The following is a 16659-nucleotide window of genomic DNA, read 5'->3' on the forward strand; positions in this document are numbered from 1 at the left end:
TGAAGACCAGGAGTCACTCAGGACAGCAACGGTCAGGCGTTCACTCCGTACTCTTTAAGATCATTAATAGCACATTATAGTTGGCGTTGTCAGTAATGCCCTATCTTTATGTACATTGAACCCCTATATAAGCCACCCCCCTCCTCTGGGACAAGGGTTCACACCCCTTGTAACACACAGTCCCATATTCTAATTGACCGCCTCAAGGCACCAAGACGTAGGGATTTTACCTCCTTCGGGAGGGGCCTGAACTCGTAAACACTTGCGTACAATCTCACCATAGCTAGGACATTACCTCCTCATACGTACACCCTATACTTACTGACAGACTTAGTACCACGATAGTTGACGCCCACCATGGGGCAAAGCGTATTAGCGACTTTCGGCGAGGTTGCATTTTCTTTGATCTTCATGAGCATGGTTTCCGGCGGTGGTTTGGCCATGGCCCGCGAGTTCTGACTCGATGCGCTCACTTTCGTCGCCGACGACTCCGCCTCGCTCCAGGAGGCCCCCCTCGATGTCGGGGATCTCCCGGTTTGTGGCTCGTTGCACTTCCGCGCGAGTTCCTGCGGCGTCCTCCTTTGTCAACCGTCAACCCTGTACCAGTCGGTCCTCACGTTGTCATCTCACTCTATTGTATGCCGTTGCAAGCGGTCTGGCCGTTCGCGGCCCTAGTGGTGGGTGAGACACGCGGTGGCTTGTCAGGCGTTCACCCCCCAAGTCGCGGCAATCAAGCCCGACGTATTTCCCTGCGGATCAGTCGCAATGTTGACTGATTTCACAGACACCTTTTCCGAGAGTGGGAGTTGTGACCCCGCATCGGAAGTCCTCATGGTCGACTCCAATAGGGGCCCACCTAGTTTTTGTCACAGTAGCAGCGGCAGTGGCAGCAATGGCCCATCATTCGGCCATGAGGAGTATCAGCCCCAGCCTCTCAGCTTGCAGCAGAGGGAGGAGCTGCATCTCTTCAACATGGAGGCTCTCCAGACCCCCATCATAGGGGAAACCGCTGATGCTCGGGCCTTGGAGGCAGTGCCCCTGGCCACGCTGGCTGAGCACACTTGTCTGGAGAATCTCCAACATTCTCTCGACGAGCGTGCCTGTCGACTGATTCCCGAGTCCAGTCGACGTCCATGACAATTGTTTCCATCGGGAACTCAGGTATTACGCACACCGATTTAGAATTTTGCAGCTGCTGCGCGTATCGCAGAGTCCATTCAGCCATCCCGTTCAAAGGCTGGAAGAGGCTTGGAGCAGATCAGGGCGCTGCTCCGAGCGGCAGGAGACTAGAACTCCGCCGTGTCCCAGTTGCGGAACAGAGTCCACAGCAGATCAATAAGAGCAGACACCGTTCAATCGGCACATAGTCCTAGGTCGCCTTTGCGGCTTGTAGATCATGATCACCGCCAGCATCGGCACCTGGGAAGAGCTCATGGAGGGTATGACCGTGAGTACGCCCGCGATAACCACCATCGGGTGCCTTTGCCCCTTTCGAGGGATGGGTCATACGCGCCCAGGCGATATGATGACAGGCATCCGTATGGAAATGACCGCAGAGTTCCAGTCGACTAGAGAGCCCGGCTAGGTCTGTCCTTGTGTAGGGTTTGGTCAACCGAAATAGAGCATACAGAGATGTGTTGGATAGAGACAGGCCCAGTGGAAGTAGGGTCCATGTTTCCGGCCCAGAGTGTTTCGGAAGAGCCATCAAAGCCGTTGAGATCCCTCATAACTTCAGATTGGCGACTGGCGTCAGTAAGTTCACAGGAGAGTCGAAGCCCGACACATGGCATGAAGACTACCGAGTGGATGTGCACATTGGTGGCGGCAGCGATGAGGTAGCCATGAAGCACCTCCCTCTGATGCTTGAAGGTTCTGCCATGGCTTGGCTGAATCAGTTGGCCCCTGGGAGCATTTTGTGTTGGGATGAGTTAGCCCGAGTATTTACCACAACATTTGAGGGCACCTGCAAGAGACCTGCTGGTCTACCAGAGTTGCAGCATTGCATGCAGAAACCGAATGAAACCTTGAGAGACTATATCCAGAGATGGATCACTCTGCACCATACAGTGGAGAATGTGTCAGATCACTAAGCAGTCTGTGCCTTTAAGGAAGGCGTTCGCTACAGATAGCTCAATCTGAAGTTCGATCGGACCACAGATATGTCCCTGACTCCGATGATGGAGATTTCCACCAAGTACGCTAACGGCGAAGAGGAGGACCGACTCCGAAGTGGTAAGCACAAAACAGTCGCCCAGGACATCGTAAGAGGAAATTCCAGTCGGAAGCAGAAGCGAAATGCTGAGGCAGCAGGTCCTGCTGAGGCAGCAGTGTTGAATCAAGGAAAGTTCAAAGGGAAGCCCAAAGGGCCTTGGATCCCTAATAAAGTGAAGTACCAAGAAGGAAACAATGTGATGGATTTGCCGTTTCATATTCACACCAAGAAGGATGAGGAGGGGAACCTGATTCTCCCCAAGCATACAACTTGACAATGTTGACTCCTAATCCAGAGCTTCCGAGAAACCAAACCCAGTGAAAAGGACAAAGAATCTGATAAAGAAGAAGAAGATAAAGATGATGATTGTGGTTACCCCAATGTCAATTCCACCTTGGTAATTTTTGCCGATCTCGAGAGCAAAAGTCGACTAAATGTCATTAACAGAGAGGTGAACATGGTTGCTCCGGCAACACCAAAGTACTTGAGGTGGTCAAAAAACCCATTACATTCGACCAGTGCGACCACACGCCACGCGTAGCTACCCCTGGGTGGAAAGCGCTGGTGGTCGACCCTGTCGTGGGAGGCACCCGACTGACCAAGGTTTTGATGGATGGTGGTAGTGGTCTGAATATCCTGTATACTGAGGCCCACAAAGGAATGGGCATTCTGATGTCCAAACTCAGCGAGAGAAACATGCGATTCCATGGACCCATCCCAAGAAAGAAAGCCGACTCACTCAGTCAGATCACTCTTGACGTGGTTTTCGGTGATGAGAAGAATTTCCGCAAGGAAAAGTTGACGTTTGAAGTTGTGGATTTCCAGAGTGCCTATCATGCCATTCTGGGCAGACCTGCCTAGGCTGGCTTTATGGCTCGACCTTCTTATGTGTACCTCAAGATGAAGATGCCTGGCCCTAGAGGCATGATAACGGTTTCCGATAATCGTCAAAGAGCAGAAGACTGCCTTCAGGATGGTGCAAAGACAGCAAATGAGCAGATGGCAGCACTAGAGTTTCAAGAGTACCAGAAAACTACAAATCCGAGTGATTTTGTCGTTGTACAGAAGAAGGGGCTCTGCTTCTGCACCCCTTTACTTGTGCACGGGCAGTCAGAGCCACGCCCACTGCCACACTAAGCAGGGCAAGTGAGGGGAGCCGAGGCCACAAGGCAATCAAGGCAATGCCAAGACAGACACACTAAGGGCAAGAACGCGAGGTGGACTCCCCTGAAAAGATCCTTACCGGGGCAACATACCCAACCCTAGCGGAGCGCGCCACCCTTGAGCCCGGGTTTTCCGACACCATCAATAACATTGGAACTAGGGCTCGGGAGGCACCTCCATGGTAGCATGCAGATCTTTGTCAAGACCATTAACACACAAGAACAGATGAAGACTAGAGGACGAGGCCTCTGGCAACATCCTTGCCGGGGACGAACGCAGTGCCGCGGCAAAACCCTTGCCGAGGGCATCAGCAAGGCCGCAGCCAGGCCCGCGCATGCCAAGATCCTTCCACCGTTCCCATGAAGCTGCCAGCCCAGCCAGCCAGGCGGGCACCTGCGTGGCAGCGTGTGGTCCCGAAGCCAACTCAGCAAGCTCCTGTGTGGTGGTATGCAGATCTTTGTGAAGACACCGCCACCATGCCACCTCAGCAGCCTGCCAGCCTACATGGCGCTGCCCGCCTCGCTGGCCAGGACGCGCTTCGAAGAAGGGCGAGGCGGAGATAAAGTGAGGGGACACATCAAGGGCGCATTTATTGCGTGTTGTCCCATAATGGCAAGAGATAAACATAGCTACTGTACCCTTTCCACCTCATGTGTGCCACTGTAGCGCCTCCTTCGACTATAAAAGGAGGGGGATTCGGCTCTTTGGGCAAGTCATGCTCGATAGCTAGTACAAGAACACTGATATACACACCGAAGCAGGACTAGGGTGTTACGCAATCCCCACGGCCCAAACCTGGGTAAACAACTTTTGTGCTGGCTCTTAGGCTCGCTCTTCTCATGACCCCATGCCCGTCGACCAGAGTAGGGATCCCGTTGATCCTATAGGTGTTGTTCCCACCGACATCTTTGGCACGCCAGGTAGGCGACGCAGTTGTGAAAATCTGGTCTAGTAGCTAGTCTAGCAGCTCTCCATCGCCATGGCTCCCAAGAGGAAGACGACCACGACGATCGGTTCATCCAGAACCGGACTGCCAGTACCGGTGCGGCCTAGTAGCGGGCCAGTCGCGGATAGAACCCGAGGGGCGACACGCGAACACCCACATCGCCCTAGCGGTCCAGACCTGGCGAGCAGCATCATTCTTACCCAGGACGACAGGCTGCTCGCTGCAAATTCCAGAGACGGAGTTGGGGCCCCCGCAGGCGGCGCGGGGCCCTGCGGGGGCGGCGCCTTGCCACCCACCGGCGGCGCGGCGACTTCCAAGACGCCTGCGCTGGTGCCCACGACACGCTCTTCCCAGGTCGTGCGTGACAAGCAACATCACCCCACTGGCGACCCCGGGCGCCGACCTGGGAAGAGTCCAGTGCACCCTTCACAGGACGAAGATGGTCAGCCCGCACGCCGAAGTACCGGCGGAAATGGCGTACCGCCGCAGGACCGTGGTAGAGCTCCTTCTAATGTGGTTCAAAGTCACAACGCAAAACTACTCCACACGACTCTCACCACCGCCCACGCCAGCAGAAGCTTTGGCATGCGCACAACTACTCCTTGACTTTCCTCCTGCTGCGCAGAAGCTCGACGAGTGGAGAGCCACCATCCGAAACTTTGTTGGCATCGCCAACAAAGATGAGCTGCGACCAACAGGGCCCGTAGGTCGGCGCTCCGTCGAGCTGCCGCATGCCGGTGGTGGAAGGGCCGGGGGTGATGCAGCCATGGTGCACTCTCCTCCCCCACGCCAGCTACCGTGGGTGTCGATCCGTCATGACAACACTTGTGACAATATTTCCATAGCGTTGTCCGATCCACGGACCCACCGCGATCAGCGTCAAGTTCTTCGGGAGCGAGCTCTTGAGGACACTTGAACCACCATCGAGCAATAGCGTGATGCGCGCCACCAGTTAGATAGGCGGGCTGGGCCCGCTATGGACCACCCGGCACTGGGAGGCTACGGTGGCCTGCCTTACGAGGTGGGTTGCCCGGCCTTTACCCGTGAGTTGCGGCAGTTCCAGTGGCCCTCCCACCGCACATTCAAGCCCGATGTTGGCGAGAAGTACAATGGCAAGACTCACCCGTCGGAGTTCCACAGCATCTACACCATTGCGATGCAGGCTGCTGGAGCCCGCGATGAAAAGGTGCTTGCCAATTACTTCCATTGGCGCTCAAGCCCAATGTTATGTCATGGTTGATGCACTTGCCGGTGGATTCCATTTCTTCTTGCTCGGATCTGTGTCATGAGTTTATTGGCACCTTCACTGGAGGCCATCTAACTCATGGCCAGGCAAGTGATCTGCACATCATCCCTCAGAAGGAAGGAGAAAACCTGTGCAAGTACATCCACAGGTTCAGCCGGGTGCAGTACAACATCTCCGATGTTCACCCTGCCGCCGTGATCAGCACATTCCATTAGAATGTGCGTAATCGCAAGATGCGTGAGGAACTGGCGATGAACAAGGTCAAGGATGTGGCCGAGCATTACGTTCTGGCCGATCGGTGCGCTGGAGCTGAAGAGGGGAGGAAGTACACCGAAGAGGACGCCGGCCGGAAACCAACTCCACAGAGGACGACACCGCCGCCCCGACGAAGAAGGGCCGGCACCGTAATATAAAACGCAAGGGCAAGACTGTGCTTGTCGTCGAGGGATCCGACAAGAGCGGCACCGCCAAGAAGGCCAAGGCAAGCAACCCCGGCAAGGAAGTTGCTGGGTGTGCTGCTTGTCGGGCCTTGGCGGCTGCCGACAAGCCAAGAAGGTCCGACAAGCAGTATTGCAAGATCCACCGCACCAAGGGCCACGACCTCCAAAACTGCCAACAAGTTGAGCTGCTTGTTGAGAAGCAAAAAGCTGAATACGAGAGGTGGGACAAGGGAGAAAGGCCAGGACGGTGCCGAAGGATCCAGCAAGAAGCGTGGCAGCCAAGGAGGCTGCCACGACAAAGATAACCAGCAAGAGAGGCCCGCCCGGGGCCGCAACAAGAAGCAAGAAGACGATGATCATGACGAGGACGACGAGTCCAGCGACCACGAGTTCCAGAAAGCTATAGAGGCCATGTGCATCAACGTTGGTACCTCGCTCCACACATCTCACCGCCAGCTCAAGCAGTGGGCGCGTGAGATCACGGCGGCGGAGCCCTCACTCGGTGCACGGAAGCCACTGAAGTGGTCTAGCACGCCTATCTTCTTTGACACCGAGGACCACCCTGGTCACACTACTACGGTCGGGTGTTTGCCATTGTTGGTTTCACCAACGATCCGCAACCTCAAGGTGACGAAGATGCTAGTTGATGGCGTGGCCGGTCCGAACTTGATCTCGCCTGTTGTGATCAAAAGGCTGCAGATTCTTGATGCAGATCTCGAAGAGACGAGCACGTTTCAAGGGGTCAACCCGGGGAGGAGCCTGCCGAAGGGAAAGGTCACTCTTCCCATGACATTTGGAGGCGAGTTGAACTACAGGATGGAGAGGATTGTCTTTGATGTAGCCGAGATCCCCCTTGCCCTACAACGGGATCCTCGGTCGCCCGACACTGGACAAGTTCAAGACGGCTTCCCATTGCGCCTATAACATGCTGAAGATGCATGGGCCGATGAACATCATCACCGTCCCCTCCGACAAGAAAGATGCGCTGATTTGCATTGACCAACTCTACCAGGAAGCAGTTGCAGCAGCTGCCGCCAAGGCACTTGCTCCTGCCATTGAAGCCCGGGAGGTAAGAAGATCGGCGAGACCTCTCGCACCCACTCCGGCAAGCGCACCTCTTTGGGGTGTTGCGCTCCCGTCGAGGACGTGCCAGAGAGCTCCACCGGCAAGAGCAAGAGATCTAGAGCTGGACCACCAGAGACCAAGAAAGAGTCCGTCAAGGCGGACGGCACGAGAGGAGCTTTTACCATAAGCTCCACCCTCGATGGCAAATAGGAAGGCGAGCTCGCCACTTTCCTGCGGACGAATGTCGATGTGTTTGCATGGCAAGCATCTGACATACCTGGCATTCCCAGGGAGGTGATTGAGCACCATCTTGCTGTCTGTCCTCATGCGCGGCCCGTCAAGCAGAAGGTCAGGAAGCAAGCTTTGGAAAGACAAGAGTTCATCACAGAAGAGATTAGAAAGCTAGAAGCGGTAGGCTTGGTGAGAGGTTGCTCCATCCGACGTGGCTGGCCAATCCGGTGGTGGTGCGCAAGGCAAACGGGAAGTGGAGGATGTGTATTGATTACACAGATATCAATAAAGCTTGTCCAAAAGATCCTTTCCTGTTGCCACACATTGACCAGATTGTTGACTCCATGGCCGGGTGTGACCTTCTATCATTCCTCGAAGCCTACTCAGGGTACCATCGGATTTTCATGACGAAAGAAGATGAAGAGAAGACATCATTCATCACCCCATGTGGTACGTATCGCTTTTTGCGTATGCCCTTCAGGTTGAAGAGTGCTGGCTCGACCTTTGCAAGAGCAGTCCAAATTGGTTTTGAGCCTTAGCTACATAGAAATATGGAAGCTTAGATGGATGACATAGTGGTCAAAACCAAGGACAAGGCAACACTTCTGCAACATCTGGACGAAACATTTGCAAACCTGCGCAAGATCAACCTAAAGCTGAACCCTGAGAAGTGTGTCTTCGGTGTCCCGTCCGACAAGCTTCTCGGATTCTTTGTGTCACAGCATGGGGTTGAGGCGAACCCGGAAAAGATCAAGGCCATTGAGCAGATTGAGGCACCTAAGCGGATCAAGGATGTGCATTGGCTCACTAGTTGCATTGCTGCCATGAGTAGGTTCATCTCCAAGTCCGCTAAGTGTGCCCTTCCCATTTTCAAAATCTTGAAAAAGGCGGGCCCAATGGAGTGAACCCCGGAGGCCGAGGCAGCGCTATAGGATTTAAAGAAGTACCTCTCCTCCACGCCAATACTGGTTGCGCCTAAGCCACAAGAGCCGCTGCTGCTGTATCTAGCGGCGACGAACGGTTTGATCCTTCAAGGGTTAAAATCCCAGCTAATGCCTGACCTGAATCACTCGACCCGACGAGCTGCACATTCGGAGTCCCCGGCGGAAACTTGCTCGGTTTTCTCGTTTCCGAACAAGGAATCGACGCAAATCCAGAGGAGATTGGCACAATCCTCCGAATGAAATGCCTAGTGCGTGTGCATGATGTTCAGAAGCTTACTTGTTGTTTCACTACATTGAGCCGATTCATCTCACGCCTCGGTGAAAAGGCACTGCCTCTTTACCGACTGATTAAGAAGTCTGACAAGTTCGAGTGGAATGACGAAGCTAAAGCCATTTTTGAAGAGCTCAAAGCCCTGCTTTCCACCCAGCCGGTGCTTGCTGCTTCGGCTAGCAAGGAGCCTTTATTGCTTTACATCACAGCCACGGGACATGTTGTTAGCACAGTGCTCAGACTCGAGCGGGAATAAGAAGGCAAGGCCTTCAAAGTTCAACACCCTATGTATACCATTTCAGAAGTCTTAACTCCATCCAAGCAGAGATACCCTCACTATCAGAAGCTTGTTTATGGGATTTACCTGACCACGAAGAAGGTTGCACACAATTTCTTTGATCACTCATTTTCAGTCGTCAGCAATGCTCCATTGTGAAAAAATTCTGAATAACAGAGATGCAACTTGTCGAGTGGCAAAGTGGGCGATTGAACTTCTTCCTTTAGATATCAAGTTCGAGGCAAAGAAGGCCATTACGTCTCAAGCAATTGCAGATTTCCTTGCAGAGTGGACAGAACAACAACAGCCGACTCAAGTTTAGTCGGAACATTGAATCATGTTCTTTGATGGATCCAAGATATTGAATTGGTCTGGTGCAGGAGTGGTCTTAGTGTCCCCACGAGGAGACATGCACAGTTATGTCCACCAAATTCAGTTTGATTCTTCGAACAATGTAGCTGAGTATGAGGCACTATTTTATGGGTTCCGTATGGCCATTTCACTCGGTGTCCGGTGCTTTATGCTCTATGGAGACTCAAACTTAGTGGTTAATCAAGTAATGAAGGAATGGGACGTTAGGAGTCCCGCAATGACAAGTTATTGCAATGTAGTGAGAAAGCTAGAGAAGAAGTTTGAGGGGTTAGAGCTCCACCACATACCACGAATCAAGAATCAAACTACCGATGATCTGGCGAAGATAGGTTCCACTCGGAAGCCTATTCTCAGTAACGTGTTCTTGGAGCATCTCCATACCTCGTCAATACAAGAAGATCCCTTCAAGGAAGAGCCCCCGCAACCAATAAGTTCAACCGACCCGACTGAGATTGAGGTTCGAGTAGTGGTCGACTTGATCATGGAAGTCTTGGTGGTCATGCCCGATTGGACAGTACCGTACAACGCGTACATTCTCTGGAAGGAGCTCCCAAAGGATGAAGATGAAGCTCACAAGATAGTGCGTCGATCCAAAGCCTTCACAGTGATGAAAGGACAGCTTTACAGAGAAAGTGTCATGGGAGTGGCTCAGAGCTGCCTCACCCCGGAAGAAGGTCGAATGATCCTAAACTATATCCACTCGGGGACCTGTGTTCACCATGTGTCCTCTCGGATTGTGGCTGAAGCATACTGAGCGGGATTCTATTGGCCTCGAGCAAATGAGATGGCAAACGATATAGTCGACAAGTGCGCAGGTTGCCAATTTTATTCCAACATGTCGCACAAGCATGCGTCTACCTTAAAGACTATTCCACTTGTTTGGGCGTGTGCAGTCTGGGGATTTGATATTGTTCGACCCTTCAACACCGGCACAAGTGGTTTCACCCATTTTCTTGTAGCAGTGGAGAAGTTCACCAAGTGGATCGAAGCCAAGCCCATCAAAAACCTCGGCGCAGGCACTGCCGTCAGTTTCATCAAGGAGTTGATATTCAGATATGTAGTTCCTCATAGCATTATCACAGATAACGGCTCCAACTTTGATTCTGATGATTTTAAGGCGTTATGTTTGCCCCAAGGCACTCGGGTTAACTATGCATCCGTTGCACACCCGCAGTCGAATGGACAAGCAGAAAGGGCGAATGGTTTGATCCTTCAAGGGTTAAAACCCCAGCTAATGCCTGACCTGAATCACTCGACCCGACGAGCTGCACATTCGGAGTCCCCGACGGAAACTTGCTTGGTTTTCTCATTTCCGAATGAGGAATCGACGCGAATCTAGAGAAGATTGGCACAATCCTCCGAATGAAATGCCCAGTGCGTGTGCATGATGTTCAGAAGCTTACTTGTTGTTTCACTGCATTGAGCCGTTTCATCTCACGCCTCAGTGAAAAGGCACTGCCTCTTTACCGACTGATGAAGAAGTCTGACAAGTCCGAGTGGAATGACGAAGCTAAAGCCATTTTTGAAGAGCTCAAAGCCCTGCTTTCCACCCAGCCGGTGCTTGCTACTCCGGTTAGCAAGGAGCCTTTACTGCTTTACATCGCAGCCACGGGACAAGTTGTTAGCACAGTGCTGACACTCAAGCGGGAAGAATAAGGCAAGGCCTTCAAAGTTCAACGCCCTATGTATACCATTTCAGAAGTCTTAACTCCGTCCAAGCAGAGATACCCTCACTATCAGAAGCTTGTTTATGGGATTTACCTGACCACGAAGAAGGTTGCACAACATTTCTCTAATCACTCAATTTCAGTCATCAGCAATGCTCCATTGTCAGAAATTCTGAATAACAGAGATGCAACTGGTCGAGTGGCAAATTGGGCAATTGAACTTGTTCCTTTAGATATCAAGTTCGAGGCAAAGCAGGCCATTACGTCTCAAGCAATTGCAGATTTCCTTGCAGAGTGGATAGAACAACAGCAGCCGACTCAAGTTTAGTCGGAACATTGGATCATGTTCTTTGATGGATCCAAGATATTGAATTGCTATGGTGCAGGAGTGGTCTTAGTGTCCCCAGGAGGAGACATGCACAGTTATGTCCACCAAATTCAGTTTGATTCTTCGAACAATGAAGGTGAGTATGAGGCACTATTTTATGGGTTCCGTATGGCCATTTCACTCGGTGTCCGGTGCTTTATGGTCTATGGAGACTCAAACTTAGTGGTTAATCAAGTAATGAAGGAATGGGACGTTAGGAGTCCCGCAATGACAAGTTATTGCAATGTAGTGAGAAAGCTAGAGAAGAGGTTTGACGGGTTAGAGCTCCACCACATACCACGAATCAAGAATCAAACTACCGATGATCTGGCGAAGATAGGTTCCACTCGGAAGCCTATTCTCAGTAACGTGTTCTTGGAGCATCTCCATACCTCGTCAATACAAGAAGATCCCTTCAAGGAAGAGCCCCCGCAACCAATAAGTTCAACCGACCCGACTGGGATTGAGGTTCGAGTCGTGGTCGACTTGATCCTTGAAGTCTTGGTGGTCATGCCCGATTGGACAGTACCGTACAACGCGTACATTCTCAGGAAGGAGCTCCCAGAGGATGAAGATGAAGCTCACCAGATAGTGCGTCGATCCAAAGCCTTCACAGTGATGAAAGGACGTCTTTACAGAGAAAGTGTCACGGGAGTGGCTCAGAGCTGCATCACCCCGGAAGAAGGTAGAATGATCCTGAACGATATCCACTCGGGGACCTGTGTTCACCATGTGTCCTCTCGGATTGTGGCCAAAGCATACTGAGCGGGATTCTATTGGCCTCGAGCAAATGAGATGGCAAACGATATAGTCGACAAGTGCGCAGGTTGCCAATTTTATTCCAACATGTCACACAAGCCCGCGTCTACCTTGAAGACTATTCCACTTGTTTGGGCGTTTGCAGGCTGGGGATTTGATATTGTTCGACCCTTCAACACCGGCACAAGTGGTTTCACCCATTTGCTTGTAGCAGTCGACAAGTTCACCAAGTTGATCGAAGCCAAGCCCATCAAAAACCTCGGCGCAGGCACTGCCGTCAGTTTCATCAAGGAGTTGGTATTCAGATATGTTGTTCCTCACAGCATTATCACAGATAACGGCTCCAAATTTGATTCTGATGATTTTAAGGCGTTATGTGTGTCCCAAGGCACTCGGGTTAACTATGCATCTGTCGCACACCCGCAGTCGAATGGACAAGCAGAAAGGGCGAATGGTTTGATCCTTCAAGGGTTAAAACCCCAGCTAATGCCTGACCTGAATCACTCGACCTGACGAGCTGCACATTCGGAGTCCCCGGCGGAAACTTGCTCGGTTTTCTCGTTTCCGAACGAGGACTCGACGCGAATCTAGAGAAGATTGGCACAATCCTCCGAATGAAATGCCCAGTGCGTGTGCATGATGTTCAGAAGCTTACTTGTTGTTTCACTGCATTGAGCCGATTCATCTCACACCTCAGTGAAAAGGCACTGCCTCTTTACCGACTAATGAAGAAGACTGACAAGTCCAAGTGGAATGACGAAGCTAAAGCCATTTTTGAAGAGCTCAAAGCCCTGCTTTCCACCCAGCCGGTGCTTGCTGCTCCGGTTAGCAAGGAGCCTTTACTGCTTTACATCGCAGCCACGGGACAACTTGTTAGCACAGTGATGACACTCGAGCGGGAAGAAGAAGGCAAGGCCTTCATAGTTCAATGCCCTATGTATACCATTTCAGAAGTCTTAACTCCGTCCAAGCAAAGATACCCTCACTATCAGATGCTTGTTTATGGGATTTACCTGACCACGAAGAAGGTTGCACAACATTTCAGTCATCAGCAACTTGTCAGAAATTCTGAATAATAGAGATGCAACTGGTCGAGTGGCAAATTGGGCGATTGAACTTGTTCCTTCAGATATCAAGTTCGAGGCAAAGAAGGCCATCACGTCTCAAGCAATTGCAGATTTCCTTGCAGAGTGGATAGAACAACAGCAGCCGACTCAAGTTTAGTCGGAACATTGGATCATGTTCTTTGATGGATCCAAGATATTGAATTGCTCTGGTGCAGGAGTGGTCTTAGTGTCCCCAAGAGGAGACATGCATAGTTATGTCCACCAAATTCACTTTGATTCTTCGAACAATGAAGCTGAGTATGATGCACTATTTTATGGGTTCCGTATGGCCATTTCACTCGGTGTCTGGTGCTTTATGTTCTATGGAGACTCAAACCTAGTGGTTAATCAAGTAATGAAGGAATGGGACATTAGGAGTCCCGCAATGACAGGTTATTGCAATGTAGTGGGAAAGCTAGAGAAGAAGTTTGAGGGGTTAGAGCTCCACCACATACCACGAATCAAGAATCAAGCTACCGATGATCTGGCGAAGATAGGTTCCACTCGGAAGCCTATTCTCAGTAACGTGTTCTTGGAGCATCTCCATACCTCGTCAATACAAGAAGATCCTTCAAGGAAGAGCCCCCGCAACCAATAAGTTCAACCGAACTAACTGAGATTGAGGTTCGAGTCGTGGTCGACTTGATCATGGAAGTCTTGGTGGTCATGCCCGATTGGACAGTACCATACAACGCGTACATTCTCAGGAAGGAGCTCCTAGAGGATGAAGATGAAGCTCACCAGATAGTGCGTCGTTCCAAAGCCTTCAAAGTGATGAAAGGACAGCTTTACAAAGAAAGTGTCACGGGAGTGGCTCAACGCTGCATCACCCCGGAAGAAGGTCGAATGATCCTAAACGATATCCACTCGGGGACCTGTGTTCACCATGTGTCCTGTCGGATTGTGGCATAAGCATACCAAGCGGGATTCTATTGACCTCGAGCAAATGAGATGGCAAACAATATAGTCGACAAGTGCACAGTTTGCCAATTCTATTCCAACATGTCGCACAAGCCTACATCTACCTTGAAGACTATTCCACTTGTTTGGCTGTTTGCAGTCTTGGGATTTGATATTGTTCGACCCTTCAACACCGGCACAAGTGGTTTCACCCATTTGCTTGTAGCAGTTGACAAGTTCACCAAGTGGATCGAAGCCAAGCCCATCAAAAACCTCAGCGCAGGCACTGCCGTCAGTTTCATCAAGGAGTTGTTATTCAGATATGTTGTTCCTCACAGCATTATCACAGATAACGGCTCCAACTTTGATTCTGATGAGTTTAAGGCGTTATGTGTGTCCCAAGGCACTCGGGTTAACTATGCATCCGTTGCACACCCGCAGTCGAATGGACAAGCAGAAAGGGCGAATGGTTTGATCCTTCAAGGGTTAAAACCCCAGCTAATTCCTGACCTAAAACACACTGCTGTAGCTGGGGTGACTGAATTACCATCCGTCCTATGGGGGCTGAGAACGAGGCCGAACCGGTCGAATGACCGAACACCTTTCTTCCTGGTGTACAGCGCCTAGGCTGTGCTACTTAGTGACTTGCTGCATAATGCCCAACGAGTGGAACTCTTCTCAGAAGGTGAAGCAGAGCAGGCACGCGAAGACGCAGTTAATCTCCTGAAGGAAGGGCGCGATATGGTTTTGGTTCGGTCGACCATCTATTAGCAAGATCTGCGTCGATTCCATGCTCGCAATGTTAAAGGTCAAGCATTTCAGGAAGGAGACCTTGTGCTCCGAGTGGATCAGAAATAGCCTCACAAGCTCGCTCTGGCCTGGGAAGGTCCCTTCATCATCACCAAGGTGTTTCATAATGGAGCGTACCACATCTACAATGTAGCCAATAACATGGACGAGCCACGCGCATGGAACGCAGAGCTGCTTCGTCCTTTCTATACCTAGAATCACTCGACCCGACGAGTTGTAATAAGAGTACTTCAGATTGCTTTTCAAAGGGAAGATTTTTACAATATCTTAATGATTGGTTCCCCGTAACCATTTGTGTCGAAATCCCCAGTGGGTGTCTTAGCCGCTAACCTAATTCGCCTAAGTGAAAAACATTCCGAGTGGAGAGCAATCCTCCCACTTGGGGGCTTAGCTGCGACCTTGTTGTCGGTGTCAAAACCGGCGGATCTCTGGTATTGGGTCCCGAATTGTGCGTCTAATGACAATGGTAACAGGAGGAGGGGGACACGATATTTACCCAGGTTCGGGGCCTCTCGATGGAAGTAATACCCTACTTCCTGCTTGATTGATCTTGATGATACAAGTATTACAAGAGTTGATCTACCACGAGATCGTAGAGGCTAAACCCTAGAAGCTAGCCTATGATTATGATTGTTGTTGTCCTACGGACTAAACCCTCCGGTTTATATAGACACCGGAGGGGGCTAGGGTTACACAAAGTCGGTTAAGGAGAAGGAGATCTACATATCCGAATTGCCAAGCTTGCCTTCCACGCAAAGGAGAGTCCCACCCGGACACGGGACGAATTCTTCAATCTTGTATCTTCATAGTCCAATAGTCCGGCCAAAGTATACAGTCTGGCTGTCCGAGGACCCCCTAATCCAGGACTCCCTCAGTAGCCCCAGAACCAGGCATCAATGACGATGAGTCTGGCGCGCAGATTGTCTTCAGCATTGCAAGGCGGGTTCTTCTCCAAATTCTCCAGAGTACCTGTTGTAACGAGCAGTGTCCGGCTTCCCATTAATGTTGCACTCCTCGGCTTTTATGCTTTAATAATGGCTGTCTCCACGTGTCGAGCGAATGCGTGAAGTCGGGGCCTTTTTACATTTGCCACCCTGATCATGTGAGTAGATTGTCTATTTAAAGAGACGGGGATCCTCACATCCAAATCACACCATCTCCTCCTAGCGAGTATCCATCAGAGCGCGCCCAGAGAAATCCATACCATCATGGCCATCCTTCACGGCTCCTCCCCTCGCTCCCGTAGCACTAGGGCAGGCGATTGGGAGAAGTGTTCCGTTCCCCATAGCGATTGGTAGAGTTGCAGACCCAGGGGTTTCTCCCGCCTGCATACATGGTCCCCATTCCAGCCGGACTAGCCACTTATAATGGCGGGGAGGAAGCAGAGAGTTTGCCCAACCCGTCCAAGGGGGAGCGGGTATGCTTTGTCCCTTACTTGCCGAGGGGACTTGGATTTTCAATCCATCCATTCCTCCGCGGGCTCCTGGAGTTTTATGGCCTCGAGCTGCATGACTTCACCCCCGCCTCCATTTCACACATCGCGCGCTACGTTGCCTTCTGCGAGCTATTTCTAGGTTACGAAGCCCATTTCGAGCTATGGAAGAGGCTATTCTGCCTCGTACCGCGCACTCAGGAGGGGTCTGTATATCAAGTGGGCGGAGCCGAAATATGGCGCATCGCCAGGACCGGATACCTGTCCGTTACCCCAAAGAAGACATCCGAAGACTGGCCTTCAGAATGGTTCTACATGGAGTACGTCCCTCTTCCGGACCCTATTCGGAAGGGCCTTCCTGAGTTGGTAAATGCTCTGATGAAGAAAAACCAAAGCTGGCGCCCCCGGAGCCCCCAGGCGGAAGATAACAGGGAGATCCTTTTCCTGATG

This window comes from Triticum aestivum, chromosome 3B (assembly GCF_018294505.1).
Source record: "Triticum aestivum cultivar Chinese Spring chromosome 3B, IWGSC CS RefSeq v2.1, whole genome shotgun sequence".
NCBI classification, from domain to species: Eukaryota; Viridiplantae; Streptophyta; class Magnoliopsida; order Poales; family Poaceae; genus Triticum; species Triticum aestivum.